We start from the raw sequence: 13,165 nt of genomic DNA on the forward strand, positions 1-13,165 counted from the left end.
CTACTAAAGGCATGGTTTGTGGATCTGAAATCTCTGGTTGAGACAACTCAGAGTGAAGCTTGCAGGTGGCCTAATGGATAAGGCATCAGCCTTCGGAGCTGAGGATTGTGGGTTCGAGTCCCATCTGGGTCATTTGGAGATATCAACCTTTAGGTGGGTGCAGCAATAAATCTCCAATTGATTGTATAACCCTCAATTTGCGTTTTACTCTGCATGCTACTAAAGGCATGGTTTGTGGATCTGAAATCTCTGGTTGAGACAACCCAGTTTGAGCCCCGACTGCGACTCAGTGGCCTAATGCCTCAGCCTCAGGTCTGAGGATTGTGGGTTCGAGACCCATCTGGGTCATTTGGAGATAGCCTTTAGTGGGTGAAGCACTGAATCACCAATTGATCTGGGGAACTTGGGTTTGAGTCCCACATGGGTCATTCAGGTACAGCATTGTTTCGGGAATAAACTCTGCTTTATCGAATCGTTAAGTAATGATTCAACAACCCTAAATTTGTGTTTCTCTTTGCATGTTATGAAAGGCAAGCTTTGTGTATCTGAAATTTCTGATTTCGAATACCCAATTCAGGACCAGCAGGTGGCCCAGTGGCCTAATGGATAAGGCATCAGCCTTCGGAGCTGAGGATTGTGGGTTCGAGTCCCATCTGGGTCATTTGGAGATATCACTCTTTAGGTGGGTGCAGCAATAAATCTCCAATTGATTGTATAACCCTCAATTTGTGTTTCACCTTGCATGTAACTAAAGGCATGGTTTGTGGATCTGAAATCTCTGGTTGAGACAACTCAGAGTGAAGCATGCAGGCGGCCCAGTGGCCTAATGGATTAGGCATCAGCCTTCGGAGCTGAGGATTGTGGGTTAGAGTCCCATCTGGGTCATTTGGAGATAGCCTTTAGTGGGTGAAGCACTGAATCACCAATTGATCTGGGGAACTTGGGTTTGAGTCCCACATGGGTCATTCAGGTACAGCATTGTTTTGGGAATAAACTCTGCTTTATCGAATCGTTAAGTAATGATTCAACAACCCTAAATTTGTGTTTCTCTTTGCATGTTATGAAAGGCATGGTTTGTGTATCTGAAATGTCTGATTTCGAATACCCAATTCAGGACCAGCAGGTGGCCCAGTGGCCTAATGGATAAGGCATCAGCCTTCGGAGCTGAGGATTGTGGGTTCGAGTCCCATCTGGGTCATTTGGAGATATCACTCTTTAGGTGGGTGCAGCAATAAATCTCCAATTGATTGTATAACCCTCAATTTGTGTTTCACCTTGCATGTAACTAAAGGCATGGTTTGTGGATCTGAAATCTCTCGTTGAGACAACTCAGAGTGAAGCATGCAGGCGGCCCAGTGGCCTAATGGATAAGGCATCAGCCTTCGGAGCTGAGGATTGTGGGTTCGAGTCCCATCTGGGTCATTTGGAGATATCAACCTTTAGGTGGGTGCAGCATTAAATCTCCAATTGATTGTATAACCCTCAATTTGTGTTTCACCTTGCAAGTAACTAAAGGCATGGTTTGTGAATCTGAAATCTCTGGTTGAGACAACTCAGAGTGAAGCATGCAGGCGGCCCAGTGGCCTAATGGATAAGGCATCAGCCTTCGGAGCTGAGGATTGTGGGTTCGAGTCCCATCTGGGTCATTTGGAGATATCACTCTTTAGGTGGGTGCAGCAATAAATCTCCAATTGATTGTATAACCCTCAATTTGTGTTTCACCTTGCATGTAACTAAAGGCATGGTTTGTGGATCTGAAATCTCTGGTTGAGACAACTCAGAGTGAAGCATGCAGGCGGCCCAGTGGCCTAATGGATAAGGCATCAGCCTTTGGAGCTGAGGATTGTGGGTTAGAGTCCCATCTGGGTCATTTGGAGATAGCCTTTAGTGGGTGAAGCACTGAATCACCAATTGATCTGGGGAACTTGGGTTTGAGTCCCACATGGGTCATTCAGGTACAGCATTGTTTCGGGAATAAACTCTGCTTTATCGAATCGTTAAGTAATGATTCAACAACCCTAAATTTGTGTTTCTCTTTGCATGTTATGAAAGGCAAGCTTTGTGTATCTGAAATTTCTGATTTCGAATACCCAATTCAGGACCAGCAGGTGGCCCAGTGGCCTAATGGATAAGGCATCAGCCTTCGGAGCTGAGGATTGTGGGTTCGAGTCCCATCTGGGTCATTTGGAGATATCACTCTTTAGGTGGGTGCAGCAATAAATCTCCAATTGATTGTATAACCCTCAATTTGTGTTTCACCTTGCATGTAACTAAAGGCATGGTTTGTGGATCTGAAATCTCTGGTTGAGACAACTCAGAGTGAAGCATGCAGGCGGCCCAGTGGCCTAATGGATTAGGCATCAGCCTTCGGAGCTGAGGATTGTGGGTTAGAGTCCCATCTGGGTCATTTGGAGATAGCCTTTAGTGGGTGAAACACTGAATCACCAATTGATCTGGGGAACTTGGGTTTGAGTCCCACATGGGTCATTCAGGTACAGCATTGTTTTGGGAATAAACTCTGCTTTATCGAATCGTTAAGTAATGATTCAACAACCCTAAATTTGTGTTTCTCTTTGCATGTTATGAAAGGCATGGTTTGTGTATCTGAAATGTCTGATTTCGAATACCCAATTAAGGACCAGCAGGTGGCCCAGTGGCCTAATGGATAAGGCATCAGCCTTCGGAGCTGAGGATTGTGGGTTCGAGTCCCATCTGGGTCATTTGGAGATATCACTCTTTAGGTGGGTGCAGCAATAAATCTCCAATTGATTGTATAACCCTCAATTTGTGTTTCACCTTGCATGTAACTAATGGCATGGTTTGTGGATCTGAAATCTCTCGTTGAGACAACTCAGAGTGAAGCATGCAGGCGGCCCAGTGGCCTAATGGATAAGGCATCAGCCTTCGGAGCTGAGGATTGTGGGTTCGAGTCCCATCTGGGTCATTTGGAGATATCAACCTTTAGGTGGGTGCAGCATTAAATCTCCAATTGATTGTATAACCCTCAATTTGTGTTTCACCTTGCAAGTAACTAAAGGCATGGTTTGTGAATCTGAAATCTCTGGTTGAGACAACTCAGAGTGAAGCATGCAGGCGGCCCAGTGGCCTAATGGATAAGGCATCAGCCTTCGGAGCTGAGGATTGTGGGTTCGAGTCCCATCTGGGTCATTTGGAGATATCAACCTTTAGGTGGGTGCAGCATTAAATCTCCAATTGATTGTATAACCCTCAATTTGTGTTTCACCTTGCATGTAACTAAAGGCATGGTTTGTGGATCTGAAATCTCTGGTTGAGACAACCTAGTTTGAGCCCCGACTGCTACTCAGTGGCCTAATGCATAAGGCATCAGCCTCAGGTCTGAGGATTGTGGGTTCGAGACCCATCTGGGTCATTTGGAGATAGCCTTTAGTGGGTGAAGCACTGAATCACCAATTGATCTGGGGAACTTGGGTTTGAGTCCCACATGTGTCATTCAGGTACAGCATTGTTTCGGGAATAAACTCTGCTTTATTGAATCGTTAATTAATGATTCAACAACCCTAAATTTCTGTTTCTCTTTGCATGGTTTGTGTATCTGAAATTTCTGATTTCGAATACCCAATTCAGGACCAGCAGGTGGCCCAGTGGCCTAATGGATAAGGCATCAGCCTTCGGAGCTGAGGATTGTGGGTTCGAGTCCCATCTGGGTCATTTGGAGATATCACTCTTTAGGTGGGTGCAGCAATAAATCTCCAATTGATTGTATAACCCTCAATTTGTGTTTCACTTGGCATGTAACTAAAGGCATGGTTTGTGGATCTGAAATCTCTCGTTGAGACAACTCAGAGTGAAGCATGCAGGCGGCCCAGTGGCCTAATGGATAAGGCATCAGCCTTCGGAGCTGTCGATTGTGGGTTCGAGTCCCATCTGGGTCATTTGGAGATATCACTCTTTAGGTGGGTGCAGCAATAAATCTCCAATTGATTGTATAACCCTCAATTTGTGTTTCACCTTGCATGTTACTAAAGGCATGGTTTGTGGATCTGAAATCTCTCGTTGAGACAACTCAGAGTGAAGCATGCAGGCGGCCCAGTGGCCTAATGGATAAGGCATCAGCCTTCGGAGCTGAGGATTGTGGGTTCGAGTCCCATCTGGGTCATTTGGAGATATCAACCTTTAGGTGGGTGCAGCATTAAATCTCCAATTGATTGTATAACCCTCAATTTGTGTTTCACCTTGCATGTAACTAAAGGCATGGTTTGTGGATCTGAAATCTCTGGTTGAGACAACCCAGCTTGAGCCCCGACTGCGACTCAGTGGCCTAATGCATAAGGCATCAGCCTCAGGTCTGAGGATTGTGGGTTCGAGACCCATCTGGGTCATTTGGAGATAGCCTTTAGTGGGTGAAGCACTGAATCACCAATTGATCTGGGGAACTTGGGTTTGAGTCCCACATGTGTCATTCAGGTACAGCATTGTTTCGGGAATAAACTCTGCTTTATCGAATCGTTAATTAATGATTCAACAACCCTAAATTTGTGTTTCTCTTTGCATGGTTTGTGTATCTGAAATTTCTGATTTCGAATACCCAATTCAGGACCAGCAGGTGGCCCAGTGGCCTAATGGATAAGGCATCAGCCTTCGGAGCTGAGGATTGTGGGTTCGAGTCCCATCTGGGTCATTTGGAGATATCACTCTTTAGGTGGGTGCAGCAATAAATCTCCAATTGATTGTATAACCCTCAATTTGTGTTTCACCTTGCATGTAACTAAAGGCATGGTTTGTGGATCTGAAATCTCTGGTTGAGACAACTCAGAGTAAAGCATGCAGGCGGCCCAGTGGCCTAATGGATAAGGCATCAGCCTTCGGAGCTGAGGATTGTGGGTTCGAGTCCCATCTGGGTCATTTGGAGATATCAACCTTTAGGTGGGTGCAGCATTAAATCTCCAATTGATTGTATAACCCTCAATTTGTGTTTCACCTTGCAAGTAACTAAAGGCATGGTTTGTGAATCTGAAATCTCTGGTTGAGACAACTCAGAGTGAAGCATGCAGGCGGCCCAGTGGCCTAATGGATAAGGCATCAGCCTTCGGAGCTGAGGATTGTGGGTTCGAGTCCCATCTGGGTCATTTGGAGATATCAACCTTTAGGTGGGTGCAGCATTAAATCTCCAATTGATTGTATAACCCTCAATTTGTGTTTCACCTTGCATGTAACTAAAGGCATGGTTTGTGGATCTGAAATCTCTGGTTGAGACAACCTAGTTTGAGCCCCGACTGCTACTCAGTGGCCTAATGCATAAGGCATCAGCCTCAGGTCTGAGGATTGTGGGTTCGAGACCCATCTGGGTCATTTGGAGATAGCCTTTAGTGGGTGAAGCACTGAATCACCAATTGATCTGGGGAACTTGGGTTTGAGTCCCACATGTGTCATTCAGGTACAGCATTGTTTCGGGAATAAACTCTGCTTTATCGAATCGTTAATTAATGATTCAACAACCCTAAATTTGTGTTTCTCTTTGCATGGTTTGTGTATCTGAAATTTCTGATTTCGAATACCCAATTCAGGACCAGCAGGTGGCCCAGTGGCCTAATGGATAAGGCATCAGCCTTCGGAGCTGAGGATTGTGGGTTCGAGTCCCATCTGGGTCATTTGGAGATATCACTCTTTAGGTGGGTGCAGCAATAAATCTCCAATTGATTGTATAACCCTCAATTTGTGTTTCACTTGGCATGTAACTAAAGGCATGGTTTGTGGATCTGAAATCTCTCGTTGAGACAACTCAGAGTGAAGCATGCAGGCGGCCCAGTGGCCTAATGGATAAGGCATCAGCCTTCGGAGCTGTCGATTGTGGGTTCGAGTCCCATCTGGGTCATTTGGAGATATCACTCTTTAGGTGGGTGCAGCAATAAATCTCCAATTGATTGTATAACCCTCAATTTGTGTTTCACCTTGCATGTTACTAAAGGCATGGTTTGTGGATCTGAAATCTCTCGTTGAGACAACTCAGAGTGAAGCATGCAGGCGGCCCAGTGGCCTAATGGATAAGGCATCAGCCTTCGGAGCTGAGGATTGTGGGTTCGAGTCCCATCTGGGTCATTTGGAGATATCAACCTTTAGGTGGGTGCAGCATTAAATCTCCAATTGATCTGGGGAACTTGGGTTTGAGTCCCACATGTGTCATTCAGGTACAGCATTGTTTCGGGAATAAACTCTGCTTTATCGAATCGTTAATTAATGATTCAACAACCCTAAATTTGTGTTTCTCTTTGCATGGTTTGTGTATCTGAAATTTCTGATTTCGAATACCCAATTCAGGACCAGCAGGTGGCCCAGTGGCCTAATGGATAAGGCATCAGCCTTCGGAGCTGAGGATTGTGGGTTCGAGTCCCATCTGGGTCATTTGGAGATATCACTCTTTAGGTGGGTGCAGCAATAAATCTCCAATTGATTGTATAACCCTCAATTTGTGTTTCACCTTGCATGTAACTAAAGGCATGGTTTGTGGATCTGAAATCTCTGGTTGAGACAACTCAGAGTGAAGCATGCAGGCGGCCCAGTGGCCTAATGGATAAGGCATCAGCCTTCGGAGCTGAGGATTGTGGGTTAGAGTCCCATCTGGGTCATTTGGAAATAGCCTTTAGTGGGTGAAGCACTGAATCACCAATTGATCTGGGGAACTTGGGTTTGAGTCCCACATGGGTCATTCAGGTACAGCATTGTTTCGGGAATAAACTCTGCTTTATCGAATCGTTAAGTAATGATTCAACTACCCTAAATTTGTGTTTCTCTTTGCATGTTATGAAAGGCATGGTTTGTGTATCTGAAATGTCTGATTTCGAATACCCAATTCAGGACCAGCAGGTGGCCCAGTGGCCTAATGGATAAGGCATCAGCCTTCGGAGCTGAGGATTGTGGGTTCGAGTCCCATCTGGGTCATTTGGAGATATCACTCTTTAGGTGGGTGCAGCAATAAATCTCCAATTGATTGTATAACCCTCAATTTGTGTTTCACCTTGCATGTTACTAAAGGCATGGTTTGTGGATCTGAAATCTCTCGTTGAGACAACTCAGAGTGAAGCATGCAGGCGGCCCAGTGGCCTAATGGATAAGGCATCAGCCTTCGGAGCTGAGGATTGTGGGTTCGAGTCCCATCTGGGTCATTTGGAGATATCAACCTTTAGGTGGGTGCAGCATTAAATCTCCAATTGATTGTATAACCCTCAATTTGTGTTTCACCTTGCTTGTAACTAAAGGCATGGTTTGTGGATCTGAAATCTGTGGTTGAGACAACCCAGTTTGAGCCCCGACTGCGACTCAGTGGCCTAATGCATAAGGCATCAGCCTCAGGTCTGAGGATCGTGGGTTCGAGACCCATCTGGGTCATTTGGAGATAGCCTTTAGTGGGTGAAGCACTGAATCACCAATTGATCTGGGGAACTTGGGTTTGAGTCCCACATGGGTCATTCAGGTACAGCATTGTTTTGGGAATAAACTCTGCTTTATCGAATCGTTAGGTAATGATTCAACAACCCTAAATTTGTGTTTCTCTTTGCATGTTATGAAAGGCATGGTTTGTGGATCTGAAATTTCTGATTTAGAATACCCAATCCAGGACCAGCAGGTGGCCCAGTGGCCTAATGGATAAGGCATCAGCCTTCGGAGCTGAGGATTGTGGGTTCGAGTCCCATCTGGGTCATTTGGAGATATCAACCTTTAGGTGGGTGCAGCATTAAATCTCCAATTGATTGTACAACCCTCAATTTGTGTTTCACCTTGCATGTAACTAAAGGCATGGTTTGTGGATCTGAAATCTCTGGTTGAGACAACCCAGTTTGAGCCCCGACTGCGACTCAGTGGCCTAATGCATAAGGCATCAGCCTCAGGTCTGAGGATTGTGGGTTCGAGACCCATCTGGGTCATTTGGAGATAGCCTTTAGTGGGTGAAGCACTGAATCACCAATTGATCTGGGGAACTTGGGTTTGAGTCCCACATGTGTCATTCAGGTACAGCATTGTTTCGGGAAAAAACTCTGCTTTATCGAATCGTTAATTAATGATTCAACAACCCTAAATTTGTGTTTCTCTTTGCATGGTTTGTGTATCTGAAATTTCTGATTTCGAATACCCAATTCAGGACCAGCAGGTGGCCCAGTGGCCTAATGGATAAGGCATCAGCCTTCAGAGCTGAGGATTGTGGGTTCGAGTCCCATCTGGGTCATTTGGAGATATCACTCTTTAGGTGGGTGCAGCAATAAATCTCCAATTGATTGTATAACCCTCAATTTGTGTTTCACCTTGCATGTAACTAAAGGCATGGTTTGTGGATCTGAAATCTCTGGTTGAGACAACTCAGAGTGAAGCATGCAGGCGGCCCAGTGGCCTAATGGATAAGGCATCAGCCTTCGGAGCTGAGGATTGTGGGTTAGACTCCCATCTGGGTCATTTGGAGATAGCCTTTAGTGGGTGAAGCACTGAATCACCAATTGATCTGGGGAACTTGGGTTTGAGTCCCACATGGGTCATTCAGGTACAGCATTGTTTCGGGAATAAACTCTGCTTTATCGAATCGTTAAGTAATGATTCAACAACCCTAAATTTGTGTTTCTCTTTGCATGTTATGAAAGGCATGGTTTGTGTATCTGAAATGTCTGATTTCGAATACCCAATTCAGGACCAGCAGGTGGCCCAGTGGCCTAATGGATAAGGCATCAGCCTTCGGAGCTGAGGATTGTGGGTTCGATTCCCATCTGGGTCATTTGGAGATATCACTCTTTAGGTGGGTGCAGCAATAAATCTCCAATTGATTGTATAACCCTCAATTTGTGTTTCACCTTGCATGTTACTAAAGGCATGGTTTGTGGATCTGAAATCTCTCGTTGAGACAACTCAGAGTGAAGCATGCAGGCGGCCCAGTGGCATAATGGATAAGGCATCAGCCTTCGGAGCTGAGGATTGTGGGTTCGAGTCCCATCTGGGTCATTTGGAGATATCAACCTTTAGGTGGGTGCAGCATTAAATCTCCAATTGATTGTATAACCCTCAATTTGTGTTTCACCTTGCATGTAACTAAAGGCATGGTTTGTGGATCTGAAATCTCTGGTTGAGACAACCCAGTTTGAGCCCCGACTGCGACTCAGTGGCCTAATGCATAAGGCATCAGCCTCAGGTCTGAGGATCGTGGGTTCGAGACCCATCTGGGTCATTTGGAGATAGCCTTTAGTGGGTGAAGCACTGAATCACCAATTGATCTGGGGAACTTGGGTTTGAGTCCCACATGGGTCATTCAGGTACAGCATTGTTTTGGGAATAAACTCTGCTTTATCGAATCGTTAGGTAATGATTCAACAACCCTAAATTTGTGTTTCTCTTTGCATGTTATGAAATGCATGGTTTGTGGATCTGAAATTTCTGATTTAGAATACCCAATCCAGGACCAGCAGGTGGCCCAGTGGCCTAATGGATAAGGCATCAGGCCACTGAGCTGAGGATTGTGGGTTCGAGTCCCATCTGGGTCATTTGGAGATATCAACCTTTAGGTGGGTGCAGCATTAAATCTCCAATTGATTGTATAACCCTCAATTTGTGTTTCACCTTGCATGTAACTAAAGGCATGGTTTGTGGATCTGAAATCTCTGGTTGAGACAACCCAGTTTGAGCCCCGACTGCGACTCAGTGGCCTAATGCATAAGGCATCAGCCTCAGGTCTGAGGATTGTGGGTTCGAGACCCATCTGGGTCATTTGGAGATAGCCTTTAGTGGGTGAAGCATTGAATCACCAATTGATCTGGGGAACTTTGGTTTGAGTCCCACATGAGTCGTTCAGGAACAGCATGGTTGCTGCAATAAACTCTGCTTTATCGAACCATTAAATGATTATTCTACAACACTGAAGCTGCAATAAACTCTGCTTTATCGAACCGTTAAAAAATTATTCTACAACAATGAAGCTGTGTTTCACTCTGCATGTTACTAAAGGCATGGTTTGTGGATCTGAAATGTCTGGTTGTGACTACCCAAGATGTGGTCGTCAGATGGCCCAGTGGCCTAATGAATAAGGCCTCAGCCTTCGGAGCTGAGGATTGTGGGTTCGAGTCCCATCTGGGTCATTTGAAGATAGCCTGTATTGGGGTGTAGCACTAAATCACCAATTGAGCTGGGGAACTTGGGGTTGAGTCCCACATGGGTCATTTAGGAACAGCATGGTTTCTGCAATAAACTCTGCTTTATCGAACCAATAAATAATGATTCTACAACCCTAAATTTGTGTTTCTCTTTCCATGTTATGAAAGTCATGGTTTGTGGATCTGTAATTTCTGATTGAGAATACCCAAGACATGGCCAGCAGGTTGCCCAGTGGCCTAATGGATAAGGCATCAGCCTTCGGAGCTGAGGATTGTGGGTTCGAGTCTCATTTGGAGATATCAATCTTTAGGTGGGTGCAGAAATAAATTTCCAATTGATTCTACAACCCTAAAGCTGTGTTTCACTTGCATGCTACTAAAAGCATGGTTTGTGTTTCTGAAATCTCTGGTTGAGACAACCCAGAGTGAGGCATGACGGCGACCCAGTGGCCTAATGGATAAGGCATCAGCCGCTGCTGAGGATTGTGGGTTCAAGTCCCATCTGGGTCATTTGGGGGTTAGGGTTAGGGTGACTACCCAAGAATACGTCTGCAGATGGCCCAGTGGCTTAATGGATAAGGCATCAGCCTTCGGAACTGATTATTTTGGGTTCGAGTCCCATCTGGGTCATTTGGAGGTAGGCTTTAGGGGGTGGAGCACTAAATCGCCATTTGAGCTGAGAGTTTTGGGTTTGAGTCCCACATTGGTCGTTCAGGAACAGTATGGTTTCGGCAATAAACTCTGCTTTGTCGAACCGTTAAATGATGATTCTACAACCCTAAAGCTTTGTCTCACTTTGCATGTTACTAAAGGCATGGTTTGTCGATCAGAAATCTCTGATTTAAAATACCCAAGACAAAACCAGCAGATGGCCCAGTGGCCTAATGGATAAGGCATCAGCCGTAGGAGCTGAGGATTGTGGGGTTCGAGACCCTTCTGGGTCATTTGGAGATGTCATTTAGGGGGTGAAGCACTAAATCACCAATTGAGCTTGATATTTGGGGTTTGAGTCCCACATGGGTCGTTCAAGAACAGCATGGTTGCTGCAATAAACTTTGCTTTGTCGAACCTATAAAAATGATTCTACAACCCTAAATTTGTGTTTCTCTTTGCATGTAATGAAAGGCATGGTTTGTGGATCTGAAATTTCTGATTTAGAATACCCAAGACAGGGCCAGCCAATGGCCCAGTGGCCTAATGGATACGGCATCGGCCTAATGGATAAAGCATCGGCCTAATGGATAAAGCATCGGCCTAATGGATAAAGCATCGGCCTAATGGATAAAGCATCGGCCTAATGGATAAAGCATCGGCCTAATGGATAAAGCATCGGCCTAATGGATAAAGCATCAGCCTTCGGAACTGATTATTGTGGGTTTGAGTCCCATCTGGGTCATTTGGAGATATCAACCTTTAGGTGGGTGCAGCATTAAATCTCCAATTGATTGTATAACCCTGAATTTGTGTTTCACCTTGCATGTTTGAAATCCCTGGTTGAGACAACCCAGAGTGAGGCATGCCGGCGACGAAGTGGCCTAATGGATAAGGCATCAGCCTTCGGGGCCAAGGATTGTGGATTCGAGTCCCATCTGGGTCATTTAAAGATTGCCTGTATTTGGGTGTAGCGTTAAATCACCAATTAAGCTGGGGAACTTGGGGTTGAGTCCCACATGGGTCGTTCAGGAACAGCATGATTTCTGCAATAAACTCTGCTTTATCGAACCGTTAAATAATGATTCTACAACCCTACATTTCTGTTTCTCTTTGCATGTTACTAAAGGCATGGTTTGTGGATCTGAAATTTCCGATTTAGAATACCCAAGACAGGGCAGGCAGATGGTCCAGTGGCCTAATGGATAAGGCATCAGTCTTCGGAGCTGAAGATTGTGGGTTTGAGTCCCATCTGGGTCATTTGAAGATAGCCTTTAGGGGGGTGAAGCACTAAATCACCAATTGAGCTCATTATTTTGGGTTTGAGTCCCACATAGGTCGTTCAGGAACTGCATGGTTGCTGCAATAAACTCTGCTTTGTCAAACCGTAAAATGATGATTCTACAACCCTAAAGCTTTGTTTCACTTTGCATGTTACTAAAGTCATGGTTTGTGGATCTGAAATCTCTGGTTGTGACTACCCAAGACTACGTCTGCAGATGGCCCAGTGGCCTAATGGATAAGGGATCAGCCTTCGGAACTGATTATTGTGGGTTCGAGTCCCATCTGGGTCATTTGGAGGTAGGCTTTAGGGGGTGGAGCACTAAATCGCCATTTGAGCTATGAGTTTCGGGTTTGAGTCCCACATGGGTCGTTCAGGAACAGTATGGTTTCTGCAATAAACTCTGCTTTGTCGAACCGTTAAATGATGATTCTACAACCCAAAAGCATTGTCTCACTTTGCATGTTACTAAAGGCATGGTTGTATGATCTGAAAATCATTCTGCTTACTTATTCACATAAAACAATATATTGATTTACAATTTCAAAGTCACTTTTTGGTTAGGAAGGCAATATGCAAGTAGGCTGGAAGCTCTTGAATAATCTGTGATTGACAGCTGAAGAACAAAACACTTGCATAATGAGCTGCATAATGAGCCTTTAGGCAGTACGACGACACCATTATTGTTACGTGTTTGTTTGTGAAAGCAACACAAAAAAGAAATGCCTTCCTATGCGTGATCCTGCGTTAAATAAACTTACTGTGCAGATATATGCGAATAAACTGGGTTTTAGATGTGTTTAGATGCGTCTTAATAGAAAGTGCGTCAAATATGAGGCATTGTGTGTTTGTGTGTGCGTTTGGCCGTAGATTGCGTCTGACTTAAGCACAAAGAAAACAGTAGCGTCTGGAGATAACTTTTATTTACAGGCGAGAGTAACCAAGTAGATGTTGTAACATCTGGCTGGACGTCAACTGGAGGTCTCTTCAGTCTGGGTCGTTAACAGTTTCTTGCTGTGACCCTAGATTGAATTTTGTCACCAGGTCTGCTCGGACGCTTTCATCAGAAGATCCTAATCTCCTGATAACACACATTTCCAGACCTATTGACTCTCTCTCTGTCTGTTTT

At 44.9% G+C, this 13,165-nt stretch overlaps 29 non-coding genes across 29 annotated transcripts; all 29 read left to right on the forward strand.

Annotated features, from left to right (window-relative positions):
- The first annotated feature begins 588 nt into the window (after positions 1-588).
- trnar-ucg (transfer RNA arginine (anticodon UCG)) lies at positions 589-661 on the forward strand. Its single transcript has one exon. It is a non-coding gene; the product is annotated as a tRNA-Arg (tRNA).
- Positions 662-812: 151 nt separating this feature from the next.
- Positions 813-885, forward strand: trnar-ucg (transfer RNA arginine (anticodon UCG)). The gene has a single exon. It is a non-coding gene; the product is annotated as a tRNA-Arg (tRNA).
- Positions 886-1,125: 240 nt separating this feature from the next.
- Positions 1,126-1,198, forward strand: trnar-ucg (transfer RNA arginine (anticodon UCG)). Its single transcript has one exon. It is a non-coding gene; the product is annotated as a tRNA-Arg (tRNA).
- Positions 1,199-1,349: 151 nt separating this feature from the next.
- trnar-ucg (transfer RNA arginine (anticodon UCG)) lies at positions 1,350-1,422 on the forward strand. The gene has a single exon. It is a non-coding gene; the product is annotated as a tRNA-Arg (tRNA).
- A 151-nt stretch (positions 1,423-1,573) lies between these two features.
- Positions 1,574-1,646, forward strand: trnar-ucg (transfer RNA arginine (anticodon UCG)). The gene has a single exon. It is a non-coding gene; the product is annotated as a tRNA-Arg (tRNA).
- A 464-nt stretch (positions 1,647-2,110) lies between these two features.
- Positions 2,111-2,183, forward strand: trnar-ucg (transfer RNA arginine (anticodon UCG)). Its single transcript has one exon. It is a non-coding gene; the product is annotated as a tRNA-Arg (tRNA).
- A 151-nt stretch (positions 2,184-2,334) lies between these two features.
- Positions 2,335-2,407, forward strand: trnar-ucg (transfer RNA arginine (anticodon UCG)). Its single transcript has one exon. It is a non-coding gene; the product is annotated as a tRNA-Arg (tRNA).
- Positions 2,408-2,647: 240 nt separating this feature from the next.
- On the forward strand, positions 2,648-2,720 carry trnar-ucg (transfer RNA arginine (anticodon UCG)). The gene has a single exon. It is a non-coding gene; the product is annotated as a tRNA-Arg (tRNA).
- Positions 2,721-2,871: 151 nt separating this feature from the next.
- On the forward strand, positions 2,872-2,944 carry trnar-ucg (transfer RNA arginine (anticodon UCG)). Its single transcript has one exon. It is a non-coding gene; the product is annotated as a tRNA-Arg (tRNA).
- A 151-nt stretch (positions 2,945-3,095) lies between these two features.
- trnar-ucg (transfer RNA arginine (anticodon UCG)) lies at positions 3,096-3,168 on the forward strand. The gene has a single exon. It is a non-coding gene; the product is annotated as a tRNA-Arg (tRNA).
- A 449-nt stretch (positions 3,169-3,617) lies between these two features.
- Positions 3,618-3,690, forward strand: trnar-ucg (transfer RNA arginine (anticodon UCG)). The gene has a single exon. It is a non-coding gene; the product is annotated as a tRNA-Arg (tRNA).
- A 151-nt stretch (positions 3,691-3,841) lies between these two features.
- Positions 3,842-3,914, forward strand: trnar-ucg (transfer RNA arginine (anticodon UCG)). Its single transcript has one exon. It is a non-coding gene; the product is annotated as a tRNA-Arg (tRNA).
- Positions 3,915-4,065: 151 nt separating this feature from the next.
- Positions 4,066-4,138, forward strand: trnar-ucg (transfer RNA arginine (anticodon UCG)). Its single transcript has one exon. It is a non-coding gene; the product is annotated as a tRNA-Arg (tRNA).
- Positions 4,139-4,587: 449 nt separating this feature from the next.
- On the forward strand, positions 4,588-4,660 carry trnar-ucg (transfer RNA arginine (anticodon UCG)). The gene has a single exon. It is a non-coding gene; the product is annotated as a tRNA-Arg (tRNA).
- A 151-nt stretch (positions 4,661-4,811) lies between these two features.
- trnar-ucg (transfer RNA arginine (anticodon UCG)) lies at positions 4,812-4,884 on the forward strand. Its single transcript has one exon. It is a non-coding gene; the product is annotated as a tRNA-Arg (tRNA).
- Positions 4,885-5,035: 151 nt separating this feature from the next.
- On the forward strand, positions 5,036-5,108 carry trnar-ucg (transfer RNA arginine (anticodon UCG)). Its single transcript has one exon. It is a non-coding gene; the product is annotated as a tRNA-Arg (tRNA).
- A 449-nt stretch (positions 5,109-5,557) lies between these two features.
- trnar-ucg (transfer RNA arginine (anticodon UCG)) lies at positions 5,558-5,630 on the forward strand. The gene has a single exon. It is a non-coding gene; the product is annotated as a tRNA-Arg (tRNA).
- Positions 5,631-5,781: 151 nt separating this feature from the next.
- trnar-ucg (transfer RNA arginine (anticodon UCG)) lies at positions 5,782-5,854 on the forward strand. Its single transcript has one exon. It is a non-coding gene; the product is annotated as a tRNA-Arg (tRNA).
- A 151-nt stretch (positions 5,855-6,005) lies between these two features.
- trnar-ucg (transfer RNA arginine (anticodon UCG)) lies at positions 6,006-6,078 on the forward strand. Its single transcript has one exon. It is a non-coding gene; the product is annotated as a tRNA-Arg (tRNA).
- Positions 6,079-6,308: 230 nt separating this feature from the next.
- Positions 6,309-6,381, forward strand: trnar-ucg (transfer RNA arginine (anticodon UCG)). Its single transcript has one exon. It is a non-coding gene; the product is annotated as a tRNA-Arg (tRNA).
- Positions 6,382-6,532: 151 nt separating this feature from the next.
- On the forward strand, positions 6,533-6,605 carry trnar-ucg (transfer RNA arginine (anticodon UCG)). The gene has a single exon. It is a non-coding gene; the product is annotated as a tRNA-Arg (tRNA).
- Positions 6,606-6,845: 240 nt separating this feature from the next.
- trnar-ucg (transfer RNA arginine (anticodon UCG)) lies at positions 6,846-6,918 on the forward strand. Its single transcript has one exon. It is a non-coding gene; the product is annotated as a tRNA-Arg (tRNA).
- Positions 6,919-7,069: 151 nt separating this feature from the next.
- trnar-ucg (transfer RNA arginine (anticodon UCG)) lies at positions 7,070-7,142 on the forward strand. The gene has a single exon. It is a non-coding gene; the product is annotated as a tRNA-Arg (tRNA).
- Positions 7,143-7,605: 463 nt separating this feature from the next.
- On the forward strand, positions 7,606-7,678 carry trnar-ucg (transfer RNA arginine (anticodon UCG)). Its single transcript has one exon. It is a non-coding gene; the product is annotated as a tRNA-Arg (tRNA).
- A 673-nt stretch (positions 7,679-8,351) lies between these two features.
- On the forward strand, positions 8,352-8,424 carry trnar-ucg (transfer RNA arginine (anticodon UCG)). The gene has a single exon. It is a non-coding gene; the product is annotated as a tRNA-Arg (tRNA).
- Positions 8,425-8,664: 240 nt separating this feature from the next.
- trnar-ucg (transfer RNA arginine (anticodon UCG)) lies at positions 8,665-8,737 on the forward strand. The gene has a single exon. It is a non-coding gene; the product is annotated as a tRNA-Arg (tRNA).
- A 151-nt stretch (positions 8,738-8,888) lies between these two features.
- On the forward strand, positions 8,889-8,961 carry trnar-ucg (transfer RNA arginine (anticodon UCG)). The gene has a single exon. It is a non-coding gene; the product is annotated as a tRNA-Arg (tRNA).
- Positions 8,962-10,015: 1,054 nt separating this feature from the next.
- Positions 10,016-10,088, forward strand: trnar-ucg (transfer RNA arginine (anticodon UCG)). Its single transcript has one exon. It is a non-coding gene; the product is annotated as a tRNA-Arg (tRNA).
- Positions 10,089-11,941: 1,853 nt separating this feature from the next.
- On the forward strand, positions 11,942-12,014 carry trnar-ucg (transfer RNA arginine (anticodon UCG)). Its single transcript has one exon. It is a non-coding gene; the product is annotated as a tRNA-Arg (tRNA).
- Positions 12,015-13,165: the final 1,151 nt, after the last annotated feature.

The sequence above is a fragment of the Paramisgurnus dabryanus genome, chromosome 4, assembly GCF_030506205.2.
Source record: "Paramisgurnus dabryanus chromosome 4, PD_genome_1.1, whole genome shotgun sequence".
Lineage (NCBI taxonomy): Eukaryota > Metazoa > Chordata > Actinopteri > Cypriniformes > Cobitidae > Paramisgurnus > Paramisgurnus dabryanus.